Source organism: Dipodomys spectabilis, unplaced genomic scaffold (assembly GCF_019054845.1).
Source record: "Dipodomys spectabilis isolate Male_0828 unplaced genomic scaffold, ASM1905484v1 ptg000043l, whole genome shotgun sequence".
Lineage (NCBI taxonomy): Eukaryota > Metazoa > Chordata > Mammalia > Rodentia > Heteromyidae > Dipodomys > Dipodomys spectabilis.
Window position 1 is genome coordinate 30723109 of NW_024870720.1, and position 15511 is coordinate 30738619.

Here is a 15511-nt window from a genome sequence, read left to right on the forward strand (position 1 = left end):
TTGTCTAGTCCCGTCCATGTGCTTGAAGCCTGGATCTGGAGTGTCCCCCCATTGGCCCATGTGTTAAAAGGTTTAGTCTCCAGCTTGGTCTATTGGAAGTTGGTGGAAACTTATTTTAGAGGTAGGGCTTAATAGGCAGCAGTCCTTAGTTCATTGAAGGCATGGCTTTGAAAGGGATCGTGGGACCCATATTTTGTCTTCTTGCTTTCTGCTTGGCTTTTTCACTCCCAGCTAGCACACTGTATATGAGCCACACTGCCATTTTTGGATTTTTGGTTATTAATTAGACAGAAGAGTCTTGTAGATTTATTTGTCAGCTTTGACTGGCTCCAGATGTGATTCTCAGATCTCAGCCTCCTGAGTAGTTAGGATTACCGGCACTGCGCTTTCCTCTTTTTGCCCTTCCCTTCACTTCCCATTCATGAAGTGGGCACTGTTGCTCTGCCACACACTTCTGCCAGATTAGACCACCATAGGTCCAAAACTATGGGGCCAACTAGCCATGGACTCAAATGTCTAAACATCTGAGCCAAAATAAGCTTTTTACTTTTTTTTTTTTAACCAGAGCAGAGTAATGATTTTATTGTCAAGTAAGAGAATGAAATTTATTTTTATTATCTTTAAATAGTTGTACAAAAGGGTTACAATTCGCCGTGTCAGTTTATGAGTACAATGCATCTTGATCAGTATAACCCTTTCGTCTTTCTCCCACATCCCTCCCAATCCCATTCATAAGTGAGAGAATTTTTTTAACTTTATAAGTTGATTGTCCAAGGTATTTTTTACAGTGACAGAAAGCTAATAGACTACAATCCCAGTACATGTGAGTTTCAGTTCCATTGGTAGACATTTTTTTGCTTTATTGGTCTAAGTACTTTACACATATCCATCCATTCACACTGAACTGTTGACACCAGTGCTGTAGATGTACTTGTTTCTAAGAGAGAAAGCAGAGGCACAAAGTTAAGTGACCTGGCCAGCTACACTGACTTTAGACTTTAGGTGAGAACCAGCATAGGAATGCCAGAGGCTGGCTCCAGAATCCATGTCAACTGCATACTTACCAGAGTTGTTTCAAGCTGTAGGCGCTGTTTGTTTGTAGTATGGGGCTATTAACCCTAATGATGGCACTATCAACCCTTGAGTGGGGGCCCTTGGTTTTTCTGTGCACTGGGCTTTCCATGTCAAAGGACTTTGTGGCTGAGGGTTTGAAGTCAAAGGTCAACCCCAGGTAGATTACTCTTTGTTGAGATCTGCCTGGTCCTTTGGCTTCTTCTCTAACTACCTCTCTCTTCCTTCATACAAGGTAGACATGGAGGTCAGTGGCTAAGATAAAAAGACAATTAAGAATGAGAAGTGTGCTGAGTGCCAATGGTATACATCATTGTGTGCATAAACTCATTTGAGAAATTTTAGGGGAAATTTCAGGCAAGCATGGGTGAATGTGGACGCAGTTCTGGGATGGACACAGCTCATCTGAGAGGCTGAAAGGTTGTGTATGGTTCTCCCAGAACACACCACGCTATAGGGCCAGGTGGAGGAGCAGAAAGACAGAAGTAGTCCAGAAGTACACATTGATGGTCAGGCCTAGGATGAAAAGCAATCGAGCCAGGTGCTGGCACAAGCCTGGAACCCAGAGGCTGGGATCTGAGCATCACAATTTGAAGCTGGCCCAGGCAGGAAAGTCCGGGAGACTCTTATCTCCAATTAACCATCAAAAGGCCAGAAGTGGTGTTGTGGCTCAAGTGGTAGGACATCAGCCTTGAGCATAAAAGCTTAGGGAAGTGCCCAGACTCTGACTTCAAGTCCTTAGGATATGGGCCTGTAGGATATGGGCCTGAGGCGAGCAGAGGGACACACGCATGCACGCACGCACGCACGCACGCACGCACGCACCCACGCACGCTCTTGATAGGATAATGGGCCTGAGGCGAGCAGAGGGAGTGTCCAGATTGTACTGGAGAGCAAGGAAAGCACAGAAGATCAGTGAGAGGAAGCAGAACCTGGAAGGTTAAGTTTAAGATCTCTAAGTAGCAAGAATAAGGGAACTTTCAAGTAAGGGCAACTCTTCGAAGAGCTCTGTAAACTTTCTCCTATATGGCTAGGCACAAGGAAATGCAGAATGGCCATGTTTGGCTGAGAACATGCATCTGTACCCGAGAAGCCCAGAATGCAGACCTTGGAGCCTCCTGAAGACGGGGTGACAGTGTTGGGACCCTGTGATAATGGCTTTAGAGGAGCGGTGGGTGAGAGGATGGAGAGGCGGCCCTGCAATGGCTTTGGACATGAAGGACACAGAGCAGAATCAAAAAAAATAAAAAAAGACCCTTAGCAAACCAGGACGGCGGAGCAGATCTTGAAGAACACCTCCAAGGGGTCCTCAGGACAAAGTTGGCTCTGAGTAAATACATACTGCCTACTTAATCATGAAAAACATTTGATTTGCTTCCAAACAAGGCAACAAAACCTCCCTGAGCCAGGCTAGCTGTTTGTCCTCTGTCCCAAGAAAGCCCACACCAAAATAAAATAAATGACTAGATTTCTTGCCCTTTTTTTTTTGGCACTACTGGGATTTTGAACTTGGGGCCTGGCAAGTACAAGGTGCTCTGCTCACTAGAGTCATGCCCTAGATCTTTTACTTTTAGTTATTCCTCTAGTAGAGCCTCATACTTCTTTGAGCCAACCTCCATTTCCTGGTAGCTGAAATTACAGGTGTATACCACCATGCCCTGCTGTTTTTTGGTGCCCCTGTCAGGGCTTGAATTCAGGGCCTTGTGTGCTTGCCCAGCTTGTTTGCTCAAAGGTGGTGCTTTGCTGGGTGCCAGTGGCTCATGCCTGTAATCCTAACTACTCAGGGGGCTGAGATCTGAGGATCTCCATTCAAAGCCAGCCCTGACAGGAAACTCCTTGAGACTTTTATCTGTGATAAACCACTCAGAAAAAGCCAGAAATGGTGCTGTGGCTCTAGTGGTCTAGCCTTGAGCACAAAGAGGCTCAGGGACAGTGTCCAGGCCCTGAGTTTAAGCCCCAGGACTGACAAAAACAAGTAAATAAATTTCTGGTGCTTTGCCACTTGAGCCACACCTCCAGTCCAGAGTTTTTGCTCGTTAAATGGAGGAATGTCACAGACTTTTCTGCCCTTACTGGCTTCAAATTGCTCAGATCTCAGCCTCTGAGTAACTGGGATTACAGGTGTGAGTCACCAGTACCTAGCTTCTGTTTATTCTTTTTTTCCTTCTGGTCCTGGGGCTTGATTTCACGGCCTGGGCGCTGTCTCTGGGCCTCTTTGTGCTCAAGGCTAGCATTCTACTACTGGCGCCACAGTGCCACTTCCAGCTTTTTCTGAGTAGCTTATTGGAGAGAAGAGTCTCACAGACTTTTCTGCTTGGGCTTCAAACCATGATCCTCAGATCTTAGCCTCCTGAGTAACTAGGAGCTACTGATGCACAGCCCTGTTTGTTCTTTAGGATACGATTTGTCTTTTTTTTTTTTTTGGTTAGTCATGGGTCTTGACCTCGGTCTGTGGGCTGTCCCTGAGCTCTTCAGCTCAAGGTTAGTACTCTACCACTTGAGCCACAGCGCCACTTCTGATTTTCTTATGTTTAATTGGAGATAGGAGTCTCATGGACTTTCCTGCCCAGGTTGGCTTTGAACCCTGATCCTCAGATCTCAGCATCCTGAGTAGCTAGGATTACAGGCCTGAGCCACTGGTGGTTTTGCTAACTTTTGCCTCAGCTGGGCACAAACTGTGATCCTCCTATCTCCACCTTCCACGTAGCTGAGATTAGCATTTTATTCAGCCCCAGATTCTGTTTTCAAAAGAAATTGGTTCATAGCCTCATCTAGAAAGTGATTTACAGAGACTCTCTATAAAGATGTGCTGTGAACAATTTAATTCCTTTTATGAGGGCATAGCGGTTCATTTTGGAAGCATTACACAACATTATACAACACCCTATAATTAGCAAATACTATAAACCATTCACTACTCCCATCCGTAGCAAAAGTTAGCAAGATACTATCTCAAAGAACAAGAAGGGTCCCTGGTAGCACATGCCTGTAATCCCAGCTATGCTGACCTTGGTAGGAGGTGGTTTAAAAACAAAAGCCAGTTGGGGACTGTGAACCTGGCTGAGGGTACACTCTTATTGAAGGAGGCTGTGTATACGTGAGCAATTCCATGAGGTGATAAGTACTGTGGAGAGAACCGTCATGTGGCAGGAAAGAGCATTTGTGTCAGATAAGGCAGCCTCCGCGGTGATGTTTGACCTGGGAACAGAAGGCTAAAGAGTAGCCAGTTTTAAAAAAAGAACTGAGAGGGATGCTTCCGATGGGAGGAGGCCTGTGTGACAGCAAAGAGTGTGGGTTGGGAAATCCAGGGGCGCAGGGGAGGTTGCAGCACAGTGACGGAGGAGAGATTGGGAGGTGGGGAAGTGAGGCCAGCCACTTGAGGCTGTAGAAGCCAAGATAAGCAACTTGGGATGTACCCGAGTGCAGAGAGAAGCCACAGGGTTTGAGTGGAGGAGGACAGCAGCCAGTGGTATCTTCTAAAGGTCATCTTGGTGGCTACCAGACCCTGGACTAGAGGGCAGGGCCAGCCAGGAGTCCACAGTGTGAGCCATACATACAACTAGAAATGGCCGACTCTGCCATACAAGCCAGCAAACAGCAGTGAGGCGTGGCTCCACCCCTCACCCTTCCCCCAGCTCCATAGAAACCAACAAGGCAAAGGACCTGCTGGCTCCTCCTTCCTTCTTCCTTCGGCCTTCCTGTCCTGGGAGTTTTATAGTCCTCACACAGGCCAGGGGAACAGAATGAGCTGGAACATTCTCTTCTGTATTGGCAAAAGCTCAGGTCAGAAAGCAGTTAATGGCCTCTGTTGAAATACAGGCAAGCTCATATTCAGGAGTTATGATCACAAAGGGCGAAGAGCATCCTCATCGCGGCAGACAGAAATGTGGATATGGTTGGCCTAGCTGGCTTCCTTTTTCTTTAAAACAAAAGCAAAAAAAAAAAAACACATCAGGCCTTGGCTTTTCCACCCAAGGCTGGTGCTCTGTCACTTGAGCCACACCCCCACTTCTTTTTGCTGGTTAATTTAAGATAAAAATGTCATAGACTCTCCTGCTCAGGCTGCCTTCAAACTATGGTCCTCAGATCTCAGCCTCTGGAATAGCTAGGATTACAGATGTGAACCCTGGAGCCTGGCTGCTGGCTAGCTTCTTCATGGATAAGGGGAAGAGACATGGAACAGTGGGTCGTTGTGGCCGTGGAGTGGCAGCAGCAATGTCTTCATCATACAGCCCCAAGAAATGTCTCATTAGTTTTGCCAACAAGTTAGCTAGTGAATTAAAAGGAGATTGGAGGGATGGAAGGTGGTGGATGTGTCGCCTAACCTGCTGATCATTCAGCAAGTGCTGGCCCAGTACACACCAGGCCGGCTTGTCTTTACTGAAGCGGTAGGAGGGGGACCCTGAAGTGGGGTGAATTTCTTGGACTGATGCTTTGTCTGCTGAGTGGGGCACACCTGATCTCCCACCCTGGCTGTGCTGGGCAATCACCCAGAAGGAAAGGCGCCAAAGTGGCCACAGAGGTATCAATTCCCACCATGCCAGTTAGCGGGGGAGCCTGTAGCATGTGGGAACATGTGTTCTGGAGACAGTGTGCATTTGCTGTGGGGTGAGGTAGGGAGAGAGAGGGCATGGTAATTCCAGGGCTCTGAGGTGATGGGCCTACCCACACTCATTTCAGGACTGTCTTCCATCGAAATTCACCAGGGGATTTCTTTTGATTAGAACATAGGAATTTTTGAGTCGGGCACTGAAGCTCATACCTGTAATCCCAGCTTACTTGTGAGGCAAACATGGGGAGGCTCATAGGTAGGAGCTAGCCTGGGCAAAACGTTTGTGGGCCGCCCCATCTCAACCAAATAAAGCTGGGTGTATATCATTCCAACCAGGTAGAAGGTATAAATAGGAGGACAACAGTCTAAAAAAGGAAAACACTAGGGACTGCGAAGGTGGCTCAGTGGTAGAGCGCTTGCCTTGCATGCCTGAGGCCCTGGGTTCGATTCCTCAGCACCCCATAAGCAAAAAGAAAAAAGCTGGAAGTGGTGCTGCGGCTCAAGTGGTAGAGTGCTAGCCTTGAGCTGAAGAGCTGAGGGACAGCGCCCAGGCCCAGAGTTCAGGCCCCATGACCAGACTCAAGAAAAAAAAAAAAAGGAAAACACCATGTAAATTTCTAATGTTTGTAGCAAGGTATAGTGATGCGTGCCTGTAATCCACACAACTCACGAAGCAGAGGCAGGAGGATCTTGAGTTCCAGGCCAGCCCAGACCAAGGTCGCAAGACCCAGTCTCAAAAACAAAAGCATGGAATAATGGCTCAAGTAAGTTCAATCCTCAGAACAGGGAACAACAACAACAACAAAAGATCCAGGTTATTCACAGCAGAAAGTAGAAGTGAGGAAAGGTGTGATCTGGGTGCTGGTGGTTCCTTTGACACTCTCTGCAGCCTGATTCCTAGATCATGTGGTTCGTCTTCCATGTGCCCACTTGGGTTCTTAGACCTCTTTCTGTCTGGCATCCATGGCCCGCTCATTCCAGGCAGCGGCATGAGAATTAGCTGGAGGCTGCTGTGGCTTCGCTTGGACGTTCCAATCAGCCCAGTAGGTTTCCGGGAGTCTCGTGCCCAGCTGCCTTGCCCCAGCTGGCTCTGAGGTGGCAGGTGGCAAGGTAGCATGACTGGAGGGCAGTGCACCTCAGCGTGGAAGGGCCCACACACTGGAAATCTCTACAGGGCTGACGCACCCTTGTGTTCTTCCTTCCCTTTCCCATGGCCTGTTTGTCCTGCCAGGCCTTCACGGGGCAGCCAGAAGCCCTGGCCTCTCCCTGTCTCTAGGAAACTCCCAGACTAGGAGGGAAGGAGGAGGAGGGAGAATCACTCAACCTCCAGCAGCGAAGCCATTGTGCAGAAAGGACGAAGCCAACAATTGTGGTTTAGGCCAAAAATGAGGAAGTTATTAAATGCCACAAAGGTTTTGTGAAAGTCAGGCCTGGCCCTGATTGTTTTCTCCAAACTGATGACCTGAAAATCTAGAGGAGACCTGGAAAGTTTGCTGTCAGGTGGATGCTACCCATGGGTGGTCTTGGAACATGCTTTTTTATATCTGGGCTGGGTGCTGTCCCTCAGCTCTTCAGCTTAAGGCTAGTGCTCTACCAGTGGAGCCACAGCACCACTTCTGGTTTTTTGAGTGGCTTATTGGAAATGAGAGTCTCACATACTTTCCTGCCCAGGCTGGCTTTGAACCATGATCCTCAGATCTCAGCCTCCTGAGTAGCTAGGGTTATTACAGGCGTGAGCCACCGGCCCTCAGCTCATATACTCTTTATATTTGGTATTAGATAATAGTATTTTACAAGTACTCTACCACTTGAGCCACACCCCCAGCCCTTTCTTTAGTCTATTTTCAGATAGTCTTTTTCTAACATTGCCAACCTGGCCTCAAACCATGAGCTACTTCTTGCCTTCTTAGTAGCTGGAATAAGGTGTGAGTCACCATGACCAGCCAGGTGAGGTACCTATGAGTCTACCTTTCCTCCTCAATTTAAGCCAAATTGACTTTGGGATTGTTGCCTCTGAAGATCGTGTGAGAATTTCTAATTCGAGATTAGATGATGGATTTTGCAACAGGTTTCAAGTACCTCAGCCTCTTATACTCTTTCCAGTAGAAATTAGGTCTTTTTGATAGTAACTGTTTTACATAATGTCTTAAGCTGTCAGTTGCTCTACTATGAAGAAAAGTATGGTCTGGGATATAGCTTATTGGCAAAGTGCTTGCCTAGCAAGTGTAATGACCTGGGTTTGGCCCCCCTCCCCCCCCAGTACCAAAAAAGGAGGGAAAAAAAAGAAAATAATTATGAAAATTGCTTATTAAGCATATACCATGTGCACTAGACAATACCCTCTAGAAATTTTGTAGCAACTCTGAAATATAAGCATTATAATACTAGCTAATTTACTGAACGATTAATATGTTCCAGACTCTGTTCTAAATGTTTTCCTAGTGATGAGTGAGCACAAAGTATCACATCACCCACCAGTGGGCAGAGCCAGGGTGACCTGCAGGCACAACTTCTACCCATTACTCACTCTTATCTATGTTTTACTACAGCTCAGGGTTTGTAAGTCTTTAGATTTCAAATCTAGAATTAGGTTGAATATCTTAGAAACTAGGAATCCTAAATTTGAGAAATATGAAGTCCAGAAGAAGGTGGTAACACTTAGATACAACTAAGTATAGGTTCTGCATTACTATAATGAAATCCCCATGGCTGGCTGATATCATAAAGAAAAGAGTCTGGCTGAGGGGATGGTTGTGCAGACTGAGAGTACAAGACAGGACAGACCCACGGATGTGGCCTCCATTGAGGCTCCTGGCTGCACCACATCCTGGCAGATTGCATCCTGGGTTGAGGATATGCTTGGCTGCACCATATCCTAGTAGGGTGTCCTGGCAGGAACTGGCACAGGGCAGAGTTGCTATCACTACAACACTGGGAGCCAGAGAGCAATTTAGGGGCCCTGCCTGCTCTTCCATCTCCTTTGGAGATCTACCTTAATTACTTCCAAGGACAGGGTTGTCAGTCACCTCCCCCAAGGTTCCACCCCTTGGAGATCCTGCTACAACAATCATCAGTCCTCAGGAGACAGGCTGAAACACTACCCATACAGTAGCACTAAAGCAATGAAGAAAACTGTGGATGGGAAATAGAGCTGCTAGCCTTCCGTTCATCCCCTCTGTGCCCTAAAAGAAAGAGATCCTTTTTTTTGCTTTCGAATTAAAAAAAAACGAGAGCTCGTTTGCTCCCATTCCTACCATGTTCCAGAAAATCTGAGGCCAGATGGACGGCTTATTCCTAACAGCTGTTAGGTAATCCTGCCATTGGAAGAGGAGGGGTGCCCTCATTTATGCCCTCCCCAGATTCCTGCTGGCCGGCTGACCAGCTGGATCTCCGAGGCTTAGAAAAATCCTTGAAGACAGAAACTGAACACACACCACCATGCTCAGAAAACTGGGATGGTGACAATGTTCACTTCAAAGCCTGAGGCAGAGGACAGTGTGATTAAAGAGCAGTGTCTGCAAACTTTGGACCCCGAAACTCTCTCAAGCAGTATGTGCATGTTCCCCTGGGAGAAGGGAGGAAAGCATTTATGGGAAAAAGCTTAGGAACTGGGGGTGGGAGGGTGGGCTGAAATGGACACAGGAGGACTTGCTTCCCAGCACAGTGGAATCTAAACAATCTGAAATAGTCAGAGCTCAGGATTTGGCATGTGCGCCTGAGCTGCCTGCCACCCACTGACTAGACCAGGGCTTGCCTCACATTGAACTTGAGATGTGAGCCAATGACTTGGTTTCAGGGAATCACCTTGATTGATGGTTCACAGCAGGGAGTTGTCTTTCCCTTATTTGTCAGGATTAAAGTATAGGAGAAAGTAGGTGGTGGTGTTTGTTCCCACTTGTTATCCTAGTTATTCAGGAGGCTAAGATCCTGAGGATTGAGATTCAGAGACAGTCTGGGAAGAGAAGTTCATGAGATTCTCATCTCCATTTAACCAGCAAAACGCTGGATGTGAAAGTATGGCTCATTTAGCCTTGAGGGAGGGGGGGAAGCCAAACAAGAGTGAAACTCTTGAGGTCAAGCTATGGTACCAGTATGAAAAATAAGTTTACTAAGTTAAGAATAGGAGAAAGTTTCTTCAAAACAGTTCATATGGGGTTGGAGATGAAGCTCAGGTAGAATGTTTGCCTGGCATGCCCAAGGCCCTGGGTTCCACCCTCAAAACTACAAAAAAAATTAAATCAAGCAGTTATTGTGTCTTCCTCCTTATTGAGATAATCTGAGTTTTAAAGACAGCTCACAGGAAGGCAAAAGAGCCTCCCTCACAGTGGGCTTCTTTAGGGTAGAGATATTTGTTGGTCCACACTTGGCACCCTGCCCTCAGCCATGCTGCCTTTCCCTGACTTCAGCGTCCACTTTCCTGTTAAATGCATTTGTTATGTGAGTTGTTATGTATACTTATCCTGCTGGTGAACAACATTATGCTCAGTTTCTTCTTTCCCTGTTTCTGACAGAGATGTGTGTGCAGACCCAGGCCGTGCAGACCTTGGCACCTCTGACTCCTCCAGCCCAGAGCACCTCACCTCTGGCCTCCAACACAAGAAAGCAGCGTGGCCTGCTGGGGTTAAACTTCGGCTGAAGCACAGGTAAGAGGAATGGAAGTCAGTGCCAAGCCATGCAGGAAAAAACCCAACTCCTAGAACAGAGCATAGGGCAAGGATGGTTTGATATACAGGAGAGAGAGAGGGGAGGAGGGAGAGGGAGAGGGAAAGAGGGAGTGGGGAGAGGAGAGAGGAGAGGGGAGGAGAGGGGAGAGGAGACTGGGGAGAGAAGAGAGAAAGAAAAAGGAAACCAGAGGTGGCTCAAGAGTTTTCCTTCTTCCTTCTGAGTTACTCTCAAGTTTCTGGGAAGTTAGATGTATATGAGGCAAGTCCCCGAGATCATGTGTTTTAAAAGTACAATTATAATCCCAGGAGTCAGTGGCTCAGGTCTGAAATCTTAGCTACTTGCGAGGCTGGATCACAGTTCCAGGCCAGCCTGAGCAGGGAAGTTCACAAGACTCCATCTTCATGGAAGGAAGCTAGACAAAATGGTGCCTATCTGTCATCTCAGCAATGAGTGGGAATCTAAAGTAGGTGGAATGTGGCTCAGGTGTACACCTGAGTAGGAAGCGAGACCCTAATCTGAAAATAACCAGTGAAGAGCAGGGCTAGAGGTGTAGCTCAAGTGGTAAGTGCCAGCCTAGCAAGCATAAGGTCCTGAGTTCAAATCCCAGTACTGGCTCCAGAAAACCACATTTATAATTGCTTTTAAAACTAGAATTTAATATGCTTTATACAATTTGTCTTTGAACTAGTCTTTAACACTTAACCATCTCTAGCTGAGGAATATCTGGGATGTCAGTGATGTCAGTCTAACAGATCTGCTGCCTGAGCCAGTGCGGATCAGGCTGGAGAGCCAATGCACCTGAGTGCTTTCTAGGTGTGAGATAAGTACTACTGCTCTGTGTGTTTCATGAAGTCTCATACCCATTCTGTGAGGCATGCACTTAGGAGAACATTTGAACTAGGAGGCAGGGAGGCTGAATTCAGGCATTTGGGCCACGCCTGTACCATTACACTCTATTGCTTCACTATTGGAATTGTTAAGAATTTGATGAGATAATGCACTTAGAGCGTTGAGCATGGTGGTAATCCCAGATTCTCAGGGAGTGAAGACAGGAGGTTGGCAGTTGTAGTTCAGCTGTGCAAAAGGAGGATCCTATCTCAGAAATAAGGTAGGTGGTCATGGAGGTGCATGCCCCAGCTACTTGGGAGAGAGAGGCAGGAAGATCCAAGGTCAAGGCCAGTCTGGACAAAATCAGCACAGTTTCCCTCTGAAAAACACAAAAGAGAGAAAGGATTAGGCATGTGGCTCAAGAGGTAAAGCTCTTTTGAGACCTCCAGTTCAATCTCTAGTAAAATGCTTTATAGGAAGCCTAGTTATAGAGAGTGAGAAGTGTTAGCTGATGGTTTAATGCAGTTCTAATGCATTGGCTTTCTATCACTATAAAAATAAATACCTGACACAATTAATTGACAAAAAAAAGGTTAGACTTGGCTTATAGTTGTGGAAGTTCCAATCTAAGATGATTGCTTCTCGGCCTCTGGTAGGGGTGATGGATGGCAAGGCAGGGAGCTCAGCTCGTGATGGGGCAAACTCCTCAGCAGAAAGAGGCAGCATCCCACAGTTCCTTTGAAGGCACACCCTAGTGACTTAAGGACCTCCCTTTGGCCCCTACCTCCTACAGACTCCACACTTCCCATCTGCAGCACCCTGGGGAATCAAGCCTTTCACACATGGAAAGACCTTGGGAGACATAACTTGTCCAAACTATTGCAGGCACTCATCCCTGTCAGGCTAACATTCATCAGCACAGGAATCATGTGCCAGCAGGAAAGATGGCATAATGTAGGGCATCATCCTGGGCAGTGAGATCACCTAGAACTCTAAGCTCCGTTCTGCCTCTCAATGTGTAACTGCAGGTTGTGTGTTAAGCTCTCTCTACCTGCAGTCTGTAAAGTGACCTTAACTGAACCACCTTCCAGGGTTACTGAAAGGACTGAAAAGCGAAGACACTAAAACACTTAGGATTGTGCCAGGCACGAGAAATACTCAACAGATGCTGGTTATGATCATTTTTGTTTGTTTTTTTCTCTTTTTGTGCTGGTACAGGCACTTGAATTCAAGGCCTGGCTGCTGTTTCTTAGCTTTCTGTGCTCAAGGCTGGTGGTCTACTTGTGCCACAGCTCTACTTCTGGTATTATGCTGGCTAATTGGGGTGAAGGGTCTCAGGAACTTTTCCTGCCTAGTTGGGCTTTGAACCTCAATCCTTAGATTTCAGCCTCCTGAATAACTAGGATTATAGGAGTAAGCCACCTGCACCCATCAGTTAACATTGTTTTCCAATATCCTGATTTAGGAGGTGTCTCTGATAGCCATGTTTACCTGCAGGCCTCAGCACATGGCTCAAGTAGTAGAGTACCTGCCAAGCATGTGCAAGGTCCTGAGTACTACAGAAAAAGTAAGCGTGTTGACTTGCATTATCTGCAAGCAAGCATTATAAATTTGCATTTATGCTAATCAGAATTTACATGCTTGAACTGTCTACATTTAGAATATTCAAATATACCTCAAGTGTATTTGTTATATATAAATATTTGAGTCTGGGGTTTACATTGAGATTCTTTATAATACTTGATTTGAAGAAAAAAATATTCAAAAGCACTTTGGTCATTAGAGATGTAAAGAAACAACTGCTGGTGACCTGGGACCAGGCTGGAATAGGGTGAGAATCTCAGCGACAACTGAGCCAGCTGGCAGGGTTGCCCAAGCAGCAGAAGCCCCAGTGTCATGGCTCCTTCGGCTTCCTGGCACCTTCACAGGGCAGACTCAGCTTTCTCCATAGGAATCCACGGGGCCCTGTAGGTTTATGTCACTGGTTTCAGTGCTAGTGTAGAGACCCCCAGGTCAGGAGGACTATGATCAAGACCCTGCCCTGAGCCAGTGCAATGGGACAAGAGAAAGACAGAATCAGTAGCAGAGGGGAGTAGTGTGGGGTATTTGTTGGGCCATTAGCCAGACTGGGAAGGCAGAAAGAGCAGGGACTACCCCAGAGTAGAGAGACATATCAAACAACTTAGGTGTGAGCTTCCCACACTTTAAAAATTAAATGAAACCAATGCATGAAATGCATATCTGTATGTTGTCCTAACCACAAAGAACTGTCTTTAAAACTAGTCTGGGGTTGAGCCTTATGACACACACCTGTCATCTCAGGACTAGGAAGCCTAAAGGGGGAGGATCACTTGCACCCAGGACATTTTTTTTTTATTGTGAAAATACCGTACAGAGGTATTACATGGGCAAGATAATGAGTACAGTTCTTATCAAGCATTGTTGCCTCCTCCTTTGTTATTCCTTCCCATTACCCCTCCCCCCCGTAGGACATTTTTAAATTATATATATATGTGTATATATATATATACGTATATGTGTATATGTATATATATATACTTATAATTTACGTATGTATGTATATGTATACATATGTATATATGTATATGTATATATGTACACATGTATATGTATATACATATACGTATGTGTGTATATATGTATATATAAGTCGTTGTGTAAAGGAGTTGCCATTTAACCAGCAAGTTTATGAATGAAGTGCATTTTGATCCATATCACCCATTTCAGTGAGCTCCCTCATCTCTTCCAACCCCATACCTCCCCTCACTTTTCGTAATTTTGTAGGCTATGCATTGGATTTTATGACTGCATTCTCCTCTTCTTTCTTCCTCTCTTCTTTCGTCTATCCCCTCCCCTTGATCCCACCCTCCCTGGTATTCATTTTGCCTCACTGTGTTTGTCTTTCTAAGGGATTATACCATTTGACTTCTCCCCTGAAAATCCCATATTTTGGTCAATGCATTTGTGTACACTTGATAGACAACCCCGATGTGTTTGCTTATGTATCTATGAACTAGTTCTAGCTTCCACATAGGAGAGAAAACATGAGTCCTTCGTCTCTCTGGGCCTGACTTAACGTAACTCTTCCCAGGTCCATTCATTTCTTTCAAATGATGTAGTACTCTCCCGAATAGATGAATAAAATTCCATTGCCTATACATACCATACACACCACATTTTCTTGGTCCATTCATCCACTGAGGGACATCTCGGCTGTCTCCATACCTTGGCTATAGTGAATAGTGCTGCAGTGAACATGACTGTGCAGGGTTGAGTCCAGGAATTTGAGACCAGCCTAGAAACATGTGATACTCCTTTCCCCCGCAAAAGCCAGAAGGAAGCTAGCGGGGCTATCATCATCACAGCCAAGTCCAGCCAGCAGTGCTGTGTAAAGGGAGTATGTAGTGGAAGGGTACAGGTAAACCCATAGTTGCTTTTTAAATATCCATAAAGGTAGACAAGATGTTGCCCACACCCTATTGGCTGGGAACTGACTGGACCATACGCTAAGAATTTTCTGTGGGTATGTTTTGGCTCCTTTGTAAATTGTAAGCCTTTATAATCATCATAGCTGGTTCATAATGTCATAACCTCATAGCTAGCTCCTACCTGCCAAGGTCTCTCCACAACCCAAGTGTTCCTGATGTGGGTGGAAATTGTGGACTGGAGTGATTCTCTGATTAACTTTCAGAACATCTGTCCTATTTATTCTATTTTGAAACCATTTAGATCAAAGCCAAGCTTTCCCTATGCTAGTGTCTCTTATAAGCACTGTAGAAATACCAAATTGAGAAATTAGCATTGGAAGTTGGTACACTAAGAGCAAGCACTAGGAACCTATATTGCATTTGCCATGCATCCTGTCATCTGTCACGTTTTCTCAGTCTCTCCTTGTCTCTGTGACCATCACATTTTAAGCGATGTGGCCAGCTGATTTGTGTAGCCTTCAGGTTGGGGGTGGCCACTGTGCATTTTTGCAGAAATTCCGCAAAAGGGATGAATGTTCTGTTTATCCGATCACATCCAGGTTATTTTGTGGTGAGGCTTCCTTGTTGGTGACGTTCACTTTGACGACTTGGTTATGGTGAGGTCTGCCAAGTTTCTATGCTTTCAGAGTACTGTTTGTCCTTCTAATCTAGAAGTGGGTTGGGAGAAAGACCTGGGGGGATGCAAATGTCCTGTTTCTCCTCAACCTTCTCGACTAATTTTAGCATCTGTTGCTATTCTTTCTGACAATGATGACTGTTAATGTTCTTGAAATGATTCTCCACTTCCTTCATTCTTGTGACACTCATTCATCGCATTTCTCTGTGCTACTGATTGATATTGTTTTATCCTGTAGGTTATAACCAAATATTACCGTGTATTTTGTTC

The 15511-nt window shown here is 45.9% G+C and overlaps 1 protein-coding gene across 2 annotated transcripts in view; it reads left to right on the forward strand.

Annotated features, from left to right (window-relative positions):
• The first annotated feature begins 10138 nt into the window (after window positions 1-10138).
• Shroom3 (shroom family member 3) overlaps window positions 10139-15511 on the forward strand; it is a 57104-nt gene continuing 51731 nt past the window's right edge. The window contains exon 1 of one of the 2 annotated variants that reach the window (XM_042678256.1): window positions 10139-10266. The gene's annotated coding sequence lies outside the window, so the exon portion shown is untranslated. Of the gene's footprint in view, window positions 10282-15511 lie in introns of both variants that reach the window. The other variant, XM_042678255.1, reaches the window with a different exon arrangement.